Source organism: Mytilus galloprovincialis, chromosome 9 (genome assembly GCF_965363235.1).
Source record: "Mytilus galloprovincialis chromosome 9, xbMytGall1.hap1.1, whole genome shotgun sequence".
NCBI classification, from domain to species: Eukaryota; Metazoa; Mollusca; class Bivalvia; order Mytilida; family Mytilidae; genus Mytilus; species Mytilus galloprovincialis.
Genome location: NC_134846.1, coordinates 89,863,160 through 89,878,498, shown reverse-complemented (window position 1 = coordinate 89,878,498; position 15,339 = coordinate 89,863,160). Strand labels below are relative to the sequence as shown.

Sequence of the window (15,339 nt, the reverse complement as noted above, 5' to 3'; positions counted from 1 at the left end):
CATCCAAATCACCAGCAACAACTTATGGTCCACTAGATAAATACCTCGGGACAACCATGACAACCCCTCAGCAGAAATCATCCAAACGTTCCGCCACCACACCAACTGATAAGTTACATGACCGTGAGATTGGCTCATCAAAACCAAGGACATCTGATCATAACACATAACGATCCAAACACACAAATTGTCCAAATATAAAATACACCTATGAATTATTGTAAATACTGTATTATATTTTTTATTTGTTTGTCTATTTTTGTTTTTAGTCAAGAAAAAAAAATTAAAAAAAATAAGTCAGAGTGTGATATAATTTCAGATTATATACACCTTGAAAATAGTATTACAAGAAATATAAAGGATAATGTATATATATGTAATAAATTGTGTATAAGACATATTGTAAAAAGAGTTGAATTTCAAATGACCCCTTTGCTGAATATATCACAAAATCAATATATAAATGTCTCTATTCTGAATATGCTATTCACCAAATAACATATTGGAACAAGTCAAGTTGTGATGAAATTACCACAAAAATAATATTTGCAGGTATAAATAAATATATACGGAAAGCTGTTTTGATAATAAAATTTATTATGATGCTTTTTACTTGTATAAACATAATAAAGAATCATATAAACATGATAAATGAAATAAACACAATAATTACACATATACTTGAACTGTGTAAAAGGAAAACACTACATAGTAACATTTGTAGCTGCTCCAAGTAGAAATAAAAATAAAATGAATAAGAGAAATCCAACAAAATTAAAGTTCATAAAGAAAATATCTTTGATAAATACCAATTCATTAAATCACATCAGTCTAAAATCACTTTTTCTGTTGATTTTTATAGTTAACAGCTATAAACTCTCCATGATATATGCTTGCTCTATAACAAATTATCCATCAGTTTTAATTCACATATTAGAATTCATACTTTGTCCTTTTCCATTTCACATTAAAAAGATTTGGATATCTTATTTAATCCACATATTAGGAATACTTCAAAAGTCAATTTTAATCCACATGAAAAAATCCATCCATCCATCCTTTGCAAGTCCCAGATTATCAGCAAATATGTTCCTTCATAGATTATGTAGATATACACAAATACCGATTTTGCTAAATATAAACATTCCGATTGCTTCTAAATTGATTGTAAATTTCCACACCATATACATGGTCCAAAAATTTCATACATTTACTTCTGCCAAAACATCAGATCTAAAAATAAATAACCATAAAATTAAAACACATGTTATGAATAAAATATATCTGTTTTTTCAGTGTATATATATCATGTATATAGTCTCAAAATATGTTGAAGTAGCAAAAGAAAAATCTAATGTATATATTGAACAAGTAAATAAAAATATATGTTCAACTACATGCATGCATGCTTATATTTGTTTGTGTTATGTTTTATCTACATTCATGTACACTGTCAAGTTTGTGTTTATATTCTATTTATTATATGCACTTATCTCACACATAATTGTGTACCATTGTTTTTATAGTAATCATAAAATCAAACTAATGAAAATATGTTGTAAATATCAGATGAAACAAATATATCTTTTTTCAGCATTTATGCTAACAAAACATCTAAACTCAAAATTTAACAATGGGTGAAAATCTACATATAATATCACTAAACTGTCAAGGTTTAGGCCAAAAACAGAAAAGAGAAAGATTACAATTATGGACAAAAAATGAAAAATGTAATATTCTTTTCATGCAAGAATCACATTTTATAGAAAAAAATGAAAAAACTATAAATAATGAGTTTGATGGCAAAATGTTCCATAGTTATGGTAACACACAATCAAAAGGGGTATCAATCTATGTGAAAAATAATTTAAAATGTAAGACAATAAATGAGATAAAAGATACAGAAGGCAGAATAATTTTGATTAACATAGAAATAAATGAAAACATTTTTACTTTAATAAATGTATATGCTCCAAATCAACACAAAAACAGAAACAAATTTTTCAAAAAGGTCAAAAATATAATTGAAAACAATCGCTTGGGTATTCTTATACTTGGAGGTGACATGAACGAAACCCTATCAATTAATGATAAAAAAACTAATAATATCTCTCGAAACTACAAACCAGTGAATAGTTTAAAATCAAAGCGCTGTAAGCGCTGAAGGCAGTTAACCAAAAACCAAGGCAACCGTAATTATGAAAACTGTGGCAATGTTGCCTTAACATTAAACATTCATATATAGTACATTCATGTTTATCTAATGATTTATTTATTAAGGCAAATAATTTATATGTTATCAAGGTTTCAAAAGGAATGCATATACGGTATCAATGTATATTTTTTATGGTGAATCTGCAGTGGTACAAGTTCCCAATGATTGCAGTTGTTCTACTTGGTAGTTAACCTTGGTTTTATTTGACTGCTAGAAGTTGAATTTGACTTAGTATGAACATGTAATAGTATGAATGGACTGGTTTCCCTGGAAAGAAAACTGAGTTTGTGTTCTATAGTACAAAAGTTATGAGACACGAATCAGACAAATGTTCACTACAACAGGGATCAAAGGTGAGGTCTGACTGACCTGCCCATAGTAAATGTAAATGATTTGTTATTTTGTCCCATACATATGAATATATATAATTTAGGGGTGGGGATCTCAACGGTTTTCAAGTTCTCAAACAGGTAGGGGTAGGCAGAGGATTTAGGGGGGTAGGGGGCCCGGCCCCCCCCTTTTTTGGAAAAAATTTGGTTGCTTATATAGGGAATCACTGAAGCGTGACTGGAGCGGGCCCCTCTTAGGTCAGTTAGTGGGCCCCACTTATAAAAATGTCTGGATCCGCCACTGGGGGTAGGGTGACCCTAGGGACTTCCCCTACATTTCATTTTATTTGTTATATTGTCCCATACATGAATATATATGGTTTAGGGGTGGGGATCTCATTGGTTTCCAAGTTCTCAAACAGAAGGGGTAGGGTGACCCAAGGAACTCCCCCTATATTTCATTTAATTAGTTATATTGATCCATACATGAATATATATTGTTTTGGTGTGGGGATCTCGACCGTTTCCAAGTTCTCAAACAGGAGGGTTGGGATGACCACAGGGACTTCCCCTATATTTCATTTGATTTGTTATATTGTCCCATACATGAGTATATATGGTTTAGGGGTAAGGATCTTGACCATTTCCAAGTTCTCAAACAGGAGGGTGAACAGTGACCTCAGGGACTCCCCCTATCTTTCATCTGATTTGTTATATTGTCCCATACATGAATATATATGGTTTAGGGATGGGGATCTCGACCATTTTTAAATTCTAAAACAGGATGGGTGGGGTGACCCCTAGCAACTCTTCCTATATTTCATTTGATTTTTCATATTGTCACAAACATGAATATATATGGTTAAGGGGTGTGGATCTCGACCGTTTCCAAGTTCTCAAACAGGAGGGAGTGGGTTAACTCCAGGGACTCCCCCTTTATTTCATTTTTTCCTTATTATGTTGTCCTATACTTGAATATATGCAGGGGCGGACTCAGACGGGGGAGGGTTGCGGGCTTGCACCCCCCTTAAATTTGAAAAGCATGGGCTGTTCTCAGCTTAATAAAGAATATTCCGAGAATTTTACCTCAATTTTTTTTTTTAGCCTCGCTCTGCTCAGCGAAAATTTAAGTTTGCGCCCCTCCTAACCTAAAATCCTGGATCTGCCCCCTCATATGGTTTAGGGGTGGGGAGCTCGACCGTTTCCAAGTTATCAAACAGGAGGGGGTAGAGTGGCCCAAAGAATGCCACCTATATATCATATGATTTACTTACATTAAGGTATATATAATATAGTTGCATTATTAGTGAAAAAAAAAGAATGAAACTTTCAGCTACTTTAGTTGACCCTTCAAAATTGAGAAAAAACAAATAACTCCTCGAAATTGCAGTAAACTTTACACTTTAAAAGCATCTCACATGCATTATCATCATTTATCATTTATAAAGAAAATTTAGACTGTGACCATGAACATGTATATTGTTAGATATACTGTTCCCAGCTGTCATGTTGTATTGGATTTTTAAATTAAAATTTGTCAAAAAGTAATTTTGAGTTTCTGAATAAAATATTTTTCTGCTTTTTCTTTCCTTTATAATTTCTTTTGGTTTACAATACTAGTGTTTATATTCATTTACCATGCATAGATGTATTTTTTCACCTGCTTGGATTTATTTTGTAAATGGTCGCCAAACCCGGAATTACCCTTATCCGCTTCCGGAATCGGATCCGATTTTGTAAAATTTTGTCTTCACGGCCGCCATTGTTATGTGTTTGCAATGTTGTTTTTGTCAATCAGATACGATTTTACTCGAATTTATACAATATTTGTCGGCGATTTTCTGTATAAAGCTAGCGGTTGAACAAAATGAACATCGCCGTCATGAATAATAATGATAAAAATAAGTTTTTAGCTCGTTTAATTGGAGACTGGTGAAAATGGTGAAAAGGTTTGCAAAGTAATTTCTTATTTTCTTTCAAATGTAAGGTGACTACGTCGGGCGTAGCTAGAAACCAACTATCCTAGTCGAAATTCCGCTTGCAAAAGTGGAAGGTCGCGGACCTCGGACCACCGCTAATTTGCACACCTGCCTCCAAATTGAAAAGCTACGAAAATTTCTTTTTCTAATTTGAAATTGCCGCCAACAGCATGAACAGTTGAAATTATTATATAATAGACTACTGACGTAGTTGTACTACGTATTGATGACAAACAATATTCCTACGACTTTTGTCATTTGGGAAATCTAAACTACTTGTCTTAAGAGATTTTCGGCGATTATATATTTCATACAATTGTTCTTTGACATCTTAGCTAAAAGCACAAGTCATAATGAACTACACAAGGATTCTTAATAAGCACTACTTCCTATGTGTAACTTTAAAACTTTTGGATAAATCGACGATCATTTAAGGTTTTCCTGGTCATTATTTTTGTAATCCAGAATAAAAAGTATTAAAAAAGTGTTCAATTAGTTATATATAACATAGTAGCAAGCTAGATAATAACAATGGCAAGTATTTCAGGATTTATTGGGTAGAACACAAATCTAGGGTGCTCGCATAATGCAGCTTAACTGCATAAAAATTAATAAAGAAAAATAATTTAACAGATATATGGAGAGAACTTCATCCAAATACAAGTCAATTCACATGGAGAAGGAAAAATGATACAAAAATAGCCAGTAGAATTGACTTCTTTCTAATAAGTCCTGATATAAGACCGCATGTTATGAAAGCAGATATTCGACCTGCAATGATATCATATACTGATCACCAAGCCATTTCTTTACAAGTAAGACAAAATTCGGAAGAAAGAGGCAGGGGATTCTTTAAAATAAATAATAGTATACTTAAAGAGCAAAAATATATTGATCTCATAAATAAATTAATCGAAAACTATAAAAAACAAATACTCACCAAAAATTTGAAAACACTTTGGGATATATATGTTTAAATCAGAGGTAAGAACCGCAACTCTTACTTACTGCAAACAAAGATCATCTGAAAATAAAAATGATATAAAAAATTTAGAAACAAAATTAAGAAAATTAAATGAAAAAACAAATGTAAGCCCAACTATGGAAAAAGAAATTAAAACCATGGAAGAAAAACTTGAAAACCTCTACTTAAATAAAGTTAAAGGTGCACAAATAAGATCCCGAGAACAATGGTTAGAAGAAGGAGAGAAAAACACTAAATTCTTCCTGGGCCTTGAAAAATCAAGACAAACCAAAAAGAGTATCACAGCGCTTAAAAATAAGGATGGGAAAATAGTTACAGAACACTCAGAAATTCTAAACATAGAAAGATCATACTATGAAAATCTATATAAAAGCACTTCTCCAAATTTAAAAGATATAAAAAATTACATAAATGAAACCAATATTGATCACAAACTATCAGAAATAGAAAGTGAATCCTTGGGGGCCCTTTAACAATAGAAGAATGCACTAAGGCAATATTTCAAATGAAATTAAATAAATCTCCAGGAATAGATGGGCTAAGTGTAGAATTTTATCGCTCTTTTTGGAATAATCTAAAAGAATTTACTGTTGAAGTTTTTAACAAATGCTATGAAGAAGGAGAACTAACAACCATACAAAAAATAGGTATAATATCCTTAATTTACCAAAAAAAAGACCCTTTGTCACTGGATAACTATAGACCAATTACACTATTAAATGTAGATACTAAACTCATTGCATATGAAATAGCTCAACGTTTAAAACCAATACTGTTAAAAATAATTCATGGGGATCAAAATGGTTATATCAAAAATAGATATATTGGTTTTAATATACGCCAAATCCAAGACATTATTGATTATGCTGAAACCTTTCAAATTGATGGTGCATTACTTTTTATTGATTTTCCAAAAGCTTTTGATTCATTAGAATGGGACTTTATGTATGAAGCCCTAACAAATTTTGGTCTCCCAAACTCATTCATGAAATGGGTTAAAACATTATATAAAAATATTAAAGGCTGTAGGCTAAATAATGGTTGGATTTCAGAAACCTACAATGTATATCGTGGGATACGACAAGGGTGTCCATGCAGTTCTCTAATTTTCACAATAGCAGTAGAAATTCTCGCATGTAGAATAAGACAAGATACTGGTATTAAGGGATTTCAAATTAAATTAGACTCCAAAACACATAGTCTGAAAATTTCACAACTAGCAGATGATACTACTCTCTTTTTAAAATGTAAGCAGGAAATAAGCTATGCTTTAAACTTGATTGAAATATTTGGAACACTCTCAGGTCTTAAACTTAACCGATCTAAAACAGAGGGCATATGGTTAGGCCAATTGAAAAGCTGCAAAGATAAATATGAAAATATAAACTGGAATAAAGAACCTATTAAAAGTCTAGGGGTATATTTTGGACTTAACAAAGATGAATGCGACAGATTAAATACAGAAAGAATTTTAAGAAAGTCTCAAGATGCAATCAATAGCTGGAACAGAAGAAATCTTACAATGATAGGTAAAATAACAGTAATTAAATCTCTTATCCTACCAAATTTAATTTTCTTGGCATCAGTGACAACTATATCCAAAAACTTGTGGTGCTGAACACCAATATAGTACTGAACCAGTCCATGTTTTACATGTTCCTCATCATGTATCCGTGACGTATTACACAGAACACACGATCCCGGACTATTCACCTTATTACATGTATTGACATTGATTATTTCCATCATAACTGCATTTTATGTATAATTATTGTTGTATCACCTGAATAAACCCTGGTGAGTTTCATATATATTGTGTTATATTATTAATTATATGCTCGGATCACAACATTGGCGTCGTCGACATCTCGAATCTGTTGATTTTGAAACTACCGCTCTGCACGGTACGTTTCACACCATTTGCTTTCAATTATTGCAAATTATAGCAAGGCTATATTTTAAATTAAAACTTCCATCAATTTTGGGAAGTTTTAGTACTTTTTCAGGCAGTACTACACATCATATTCACTGTTTGAAATTTATGCTTGTCTAGTTTCTCGTTTTAGTGAGTCGCCATTTTGAATAGCCATTAGCTGTATCTTGTCCAAATTGAGCAGGACGGAAGTTGGACTTCTGCGCATGCTCTGACAGAACTACAGTACATGCATCGTGGTTTACTACAAACACCGTTTCGTGCACAACTACAGTACAGACATCGTGGTTTAATACAAACACCGTTTAGTGCACAACTACAGTACAGCCATCGTGGTTGATAACACACACCGTTTCGGGCACAACTACAGTACAGGCATTGTGGTTGATAACAAGCACCGTTTCGTGCACAAATAAACTACAAGCATAGACAACATACTCACGAAACAGTTTACTAGTAGTTTGAAATAACAATCATAACAAACCATTCAATTTAACCGAATTTTTAGAATGTCAAAACTTATCATACTTATGGATGCCACCTTGGATCAACTTCAATCAGTTGAGGGTATAAACAATGAAATGGCCATACAGATACTTGAGGTTAGAGATGCCTCACATTTCATAGACTTTAATACAGTGTCCGGCATTACTGGTGTGCCAAAATCAACTTTAAAGAAATATTTCATTGAACCTGGCATGTTATTCCTTTATCAGAAACTACATAATGATCTAGTGAGTTTCAGGCAGGAAATCAAACAGAATTTGTCCATCATAACTTCAGGACTACAGTCCATCATAACTTCAGGATTACAAGAGGAAGATAAGACAATGGCTGAAGTTGACAAAACGGAAGAGACAACTGGAACATCAGGTATCCGCTTAACTGAAATGGAGACAAGCCAGTTAATAAAGTCAACCATCCAGTTCCAAAATCACATACCATTATTGCAGGACGAACATCGTGAAGTTCAAGAAAACCTAGATACTTTGATAAAACATAAAAACCAGCAGGTTGAGGAACAATTTGGAACTCAACCTAAGTGTCTTAGCACTTCAGCTAGTTCAACACCATGTCAGGACTTTAGCGTGGTGTCACCTATCAGTAAATCTACTTCATACTTTATGAACAAAGACATCATGGGAAACCCTTGTGCTTCAGCAGAAACCACTCTCAAGATTGATACTGCACCAAGAGTAGTTAAACAAACACATGAGAAACCCAACACTGAAGTTTCTGTTGATCAGGGGCCCTTGGCTCCGCCTATAGATACTTCTTACACTGGGCAAGCTCAGTCGGACACAACATTCACCATACAAACCCAGTTTGATATGTCTACAATTGGACAGGGGCCTTTGGCTCCGCCAGTATCTTTATATGATGCAGATCATTACATAACCAGAACCCATGAAACAAAACTAAATTACCTTGTCTTACCGGGTTATCCTGGTCTGGGGACTATGGTCCCGTCTTCAGAGTATTACCCTACCTTAGTTGAAGACTGCCCTGCACCCAAATTGTCACCAAATTGGTCTTGCAGTAACCTGCTTCCGAGAGTCCAGCACATTGTTGGATCAGCTGTATCGACAGCTCCAGCTTTCTACTCGGGATCAATTAAGAACACTCCAAATATAACTGCAATATCATTACAGTTGACGACTCCAATTGTAATGTCTTCCCATGTCCAGTCTGTGGACAATACTTATGTTAAGACCAACTGTGAACTTACACCTGACAGACACAAGTGGAGAGAACGAAAATGCTGCCACAGAGAATCATCCTCTGCTTCAAGTGAGGACTCTTATGACCGACAACCATCCCAATTGAAACAGTCCTATGCCAGGGGAGGAAATATGAGTCCTCAACCGCTGAAGGTGCCAATCTTCACTATTTCTTTCAATATATCTTGGGAATATTTCCTGCAGGAACGTCAGAAGGAGGTATCCCGAAGAATAGTAGAGGCAAATCACAGCGCTATGAGTGGAGCATTAAAATGGACCAAGTCTTCATTACCTACCGAGAAAGCCAGTTATGGAGCCAGTATGACTTACGCTAGCAGTCATCAATCATATTTCCAACGACAAGTAAAAATGTCATATATAAACGACTCAGATCATTGTCCACAGAGGCCCACGGCCTCACTGAACAGTCAGACATTTGAAAAGGTACAATCAGATATAAAAGACTGTATATATGTAGTTAATCAGTTATTAAAAGATGAAAGTAGTAAACGACAATTACCTCCTGCGGTGCACCGAGAATATTACAACTCCCCCTCAATGCGCCCTCACAGAATTATGTCAGATCACCAACTCCATCAAGGTCACAATTGAAATTCAGGAGTCCTCAGAATTCACACTCCCCCTCACAACAAAGTAGTTCAAGTTCTAGTAAAGAACAAGACTATACTTTTCAGAGGACCTCGATTTCACAAAAAGACCAATCTTTAAACAGGTCAGGGTCAGGCCACTAGGCTCACGCCTGACCCAAGAGGAAGAGAGCCATAATGAGCTTATTGTTAAAACTGTTGCTAGAAGTTTAGATGTACATGTAGCTGTAAATTCCATACAAATCAGGGCTACCATTGACACTGCTGTTTTAAAAGGAACTGGACTTCAACTACTTACGGATATCCTTGCCAATTCAGGGCAATTCACCATTCGTGTCATATATTTGATCGGTACAATCAACCTTGGCCTGCATGGTCTGATTGTATGCAGCGCAATGGTAGACTTGGTTCGCTATGTTCTAAATTCATTTATGTTCAAAACAATGAAAAGGAAATCCTTGCCTGAGGACGATTATGATACTCTCCTCATACAGAACCACCTACCTGTCTTAATATCACACGTCATGGAAATTACACCACAATACACTGTAAACATTGTCAATAATACTGCTAGCGAAATCTCGCCTATAGCAACAGACCTTTCTAATAAGATGGTCAGTGATAAAAATAGGTACGTGGACATAACAGATGAAACATCAGATAACCATAAGGTCCGTCGCGAGGGAGTCTCCCAACAGAGATCTGCAGGGGCCCAAGGTCCCGCAGCATCTCTTGTCACTGCATATAGCTTAGCAGCAATTGACAGGAAATTGATAAATTCGTATTGGAGCTTACCACATCAGTGTTTTGCATGTGGATTAGTGACACAGGCCAACATAGGTTTCCACGTTTTAAAGACAACTTTGTCATGTTATTTTGAACCACACACGACCTGCTGGAGCTGTGAAGTTCGGACAGGTCCTTTGACCCACCGACATGCAATTGAACATAGAGAAGAACGTTCCGTATTTGACGAAGACTTCTTTGGTGTCAGCTTATGCTGGGTTCACGTCATCAAATTAGCACAATGCTATTAGAATATTCCACTCTTGAAGATCTCTTGGATTACATTTTACAGAGAGAACTTTACACTTTCATGTAACCTCAAGAATTTCCGTTCGTACGTTGTCACGTAAACTACCCGTGGAACCTACCAGTGATTGCCATTGCCTTGAGTTGTTTTATGAATATTCCGTTTTCTGTGTTAATGTTAGCAGTTAATGACAGTGTATAACACATCTTTTAGATTCCAAACCAAGGATTTATACCAGTGTAATAGTTTCCGGCGTCTTACTCGTCATCTTGTTATTTCGTTTATTAAATTGCGTTACTTTGTCGAACTATATATAAATATACTGTATTAGATTATGTTTCCAGAGAGGAAGAGACATTTTATTCTTATGACTGTTTGTTTTGCATATTCCATGTACTTTGAAACATTGATAGCGTCTAAAGGAATATAGAACGTTTAAAATTTGGACTTTTAAGTATGAACTTTTATACAACATTGAAACCTGATGTGTTATAGGAGACCTTGTTAATTCAGACATTTCTATATGGATTAATTTTCACAGACAATGCTATCCTTCTATTTATAATAAAAACCCCTGGTCTGGTTCTACTGAGATAGGGCGAGTGTGGTGCTGAACACCAATATAGTACTGAACCAGTCCATGTTTTACATGTTCCTCATCATGTATCCGTGACGTATTACACAGAACACACGATCCCGGACTATTCACCTTATTACATGTATTGACATTGATTATTTCCATCATAACTGCATTTTATGTATAATTATTGTTGTATCACCTGAATAAACCCTGGTGAGTTTCATATATATTGTGTTATATTATTAATTATATGCTCGGATCACAACAAACTTTCTGAATGAATTCAAAACACTAATTTACAACTTCATTTGGGGAAATAAAAAAGAAAAAGTTAAGCGGATAACTTTATGTAAAGATTATTTGGAAGGAGGCCTAAAAATGATTAATATTGACAATTTTCTATCAGCTATACAATTATCCTGGGTCAAACGTTTAACATCAACACACTTTGCGAACTGGAAAGTTATTCCCCTTTTCTTTTTTAATATATTTGGAGAAAACTTCTCTTTATTCAACATGAATCCAGGTAGCATAAAAGCAATCCCAAACCTTAGTAAAACACTCCCTCTTTTTTACTTAGAAATAATTAAAAGTTGGTTTAAAATAAAAAATATCTCAAACAAAAACAATACAACTTTTATTAACATAAGACAACAATATATTTGGGGCAATAAGCATATAAAATTTCAAAACAAATGCTTAATATTTTCAAATTGGATAACAAATGGAATACTATTTATTAATGATATAATCGACAAAGAAGGAAACATTTCACAAAAGATTGTATTAGATAAACTAACAATTAAATCAAATTGGATATCAGAACTAACGAGAATAAAAAACGCAATACCAAAAAAGTGGCAAATGGAAATGAAATCAGATAAATCATGCTGTACTCAAGTTAAAACAAATAAAAAACTATACTTAAAAACACAAAACAACACAAAATTGATCTGCATTGAAAACCTTCCATCAAAAGAAATATATAAAAGCATTAATTCATGTAATATAGAGGAAAAAACACCAATTGGATTTCTAAAATGGAAAACACAATTTAAATTAGAATCGTCAAGCTACTTGTACAAAATGCTTAACTTTATATTTTACAGCTTACAAGTTAACAAGTTAAAAATATTCAGGTGGAAACTACTTCACTATATCCTTCCTTGTAAACAGCTATTGCACATCTGGCAACTGAAAAGTGATGATTAATGCCATATTTGCAACCAATTAGAAAACTATGAACACTTTTTCATCACATGCCAATACTTTCAAACTTTTTGGAAAAAAGTCAAATTACTGCTTGACAAAATAAAAATGGGGACACATATAATCTCTTTCAAAAATCTAATACTTGGGTATAAAATATATGATATAAACTACTATGACATCAATCTGTTTCTGACTGTATTAATATGTTCTCTATTCATAAATCTACATATGCATCAGAGTATAAACAAAAAAATGTTGATGTTTACAGAATTTTTAAGTTAGAATTTCAACAATACTTTGATAGTATGAAAACATTTGATAAAAAAATAAGTAGGTTTTTGTGTGATGTTTATAAAAATATATAATAACTATGTTTATATTATAAATCATAAAATGTATTTTTATTTAATATCATTACACATATATATATCATGTAGAATAACTCATAGGCAATGTAAACAAATTTCATGTGTGTGTTTAAATGTGACAAATGATCAAGGTTTACCTGTACACAAATCAGCATGCTTAGGCAGCAACCATTTGATTTTCTGGGGGGGCTATGGTTTTTTTTTCTGGACAAATTTTTTTTTTCGCCTGTGGCGAAAAACAATCTATTTTTTTCGCGACAAGTCGAAAACAATTTTTTTCTTTCAATTTTAGCATTACATATAGTGGCAGCTGAGGGTGAAACAAACAATTTTTTTTTCTCGAAATCAAAAACAAATTATTTTTTTCTCCAAAAACTGGAAACAAACTTTTTTTTCCAAAAAAAACCATAGCCCCCCCCCCCCCCCCCCAGAAAATCAAATGGTTGCTGCCTTACTGAACATTGACCTTGTACTATCTAATGTCAGAATAGAAATTCTTTGATATTTTAAAATAAATCATGATGCTTTCAATAAATTATCATAAAACAATTGAAATATTTCCAAAACTCACCATTATAGACACTTAAATTAGACGAGAGCCTTCTGCTCATCACCAATACACGTGGCATTCTTTAATTATCCGATCATCTCAACTTTCACGTGATCTTGTTTTGATCAAAAGGTAAGGTTAACGATAAACCTAAATCAATAGCGGACAATAGATAGTACAAATTCCGTAATCACGTAATATGAGGAAACTGCAAAAGACAAATTGTCAAAATCAATGTATTTATATATTATTATTGTCAAGGACGTATATTAGAGAGGTCCTTGTTATTGTATAACTAATCATAATTAATAGCTAATATTTTTACTGTATAATCTCCCTGGTTAAACAGTAACTAATTTATATGGATACTAGACTGAATGCTGTGAGTCGAGTAAGTTGTAAACAGCAGAGAAATGTGCAATAAAGGATTTATTTTATTAAAAAAAAAAAAAAAAAAAAAGATTTAACGACTGGAGAATTTCAGAAAAGGTATCAAAAGTTCACATGAATAATTTTAGCGCTTATCTGTACATTCATTACTATATAAATAAAGTGTATTTACTTTCTAAGTTTACTAATCGATCCATGGTGGTCATTGATATAGTATACAGACCCTCTCTATCTAATAAACTCTATGACCGTCGTGGATAGTTAACTTGAAAATGATAGCAGATAAAACTCTGAAATACAATTTATTCGTAGTATATGTATGTTCAAAGTATACAGAACAAGAGGCTGTCACAACGACAGCAAACCGGATTAATTAATATTTATTTGTGTCCTGGCAATATCACAAGAACCATTACTGATGAATGGTGAAAGTGAAAATCGTCAATATCAAATTTGACCTCCATTTTGTCATCAGTATCAACATATTAAAATTTGAAAAGCTTAGAATGAATGGTTCATGAGTAAATGCAACAACTTGAATGGAAACGCCATTTTACAATCTTTCAAGAACCATAATGCCTGAACGGTAAAAGTCAAAATCGTCATTATTGAACTTGACCTCTATTTTGTCATCAGTAACAACATATAAAAATTTCAAAAGCTTTGGTTGAATGGTTCATGAGAAAATGCACGGACACGACTGGAAACACCATTTTTCAATCTTTCAAGAACCATAACTCCTGAATGGTAAAAGTCAAAATCGTCATTATTTAACTTGACCTCTATTTTGTCATCAGTAACAACATATTAAAATTTGGGAAGCTTTGATAGAACAGTTCATGCGTAAATGCACGGACACGACTGGAAACTCCATTTTTCAATCTTTCAAGAACCATAACTCCTGAACGGTAAAAGTCAAAATCGCCATTATTGAACTTGACCTTCATTTAGTTGTCAGTAACACCATATTAAAATTTTAAAAGCTTTGGTTGAACAGTTCATGAGTTAATGCACGGACACCATTTGATTGTCGCCCGCCCGGCCGCCCGCCGTACATCCCCAAATCAATAACCGACATTTTTGTCACAAAAATCCGGTTAAAAACGCAAACCGGAAGTCTAATCTGACTTAAAATTTCGTCCAATGACGGGACCATATCCGGATGCCTTTTTTTCTCGTTTTTCTCCCAAAATAACTCAATCTGAATAATCATATAAATGGATGACAAATGCGACTATGCACTGTAATTTTTATACGTGTGCATGTAAAACAAATTTCGTTGTAGAAGGGTCTAAATACAGCACAAACAACATTTTCCAAAAGACCAGAAAAGTGAAAAAGTATATTTAAACAAAACGCATTTGACTTACAGTTCGAACAACTGATGTTCTTTAACCCTGCTGACTGCCATTGGCGATTGCCAAATAAAATTGATC

At 33.6% G+C, this 15,339-nt stretch overlaps 1 long non-coding RNA gene across 1 annotated transcript; it reads right to left on the bottom strand.

The window, feature by feature from the left end:
- Positions 1-727: 727 nt before the first annotated feature.
- On the bottom strand, positions 728-13,663 carry LOC143046306 (uncharacterized). Its single transcript, XR_012969121.1, has 3 exons — positions 13,535-13,663; positions 5,464-5,547; positions 728-1,233 (listed from the first exon to the last, which is right to left on the bottom strand). It is a non-coding gene; the product is annotated as an uncharacterized LOC143046306 (long non-coding RNA).
- Between the last annotated feature and the right edge of the window lie 1,676 nt (positions 13,664-15,339).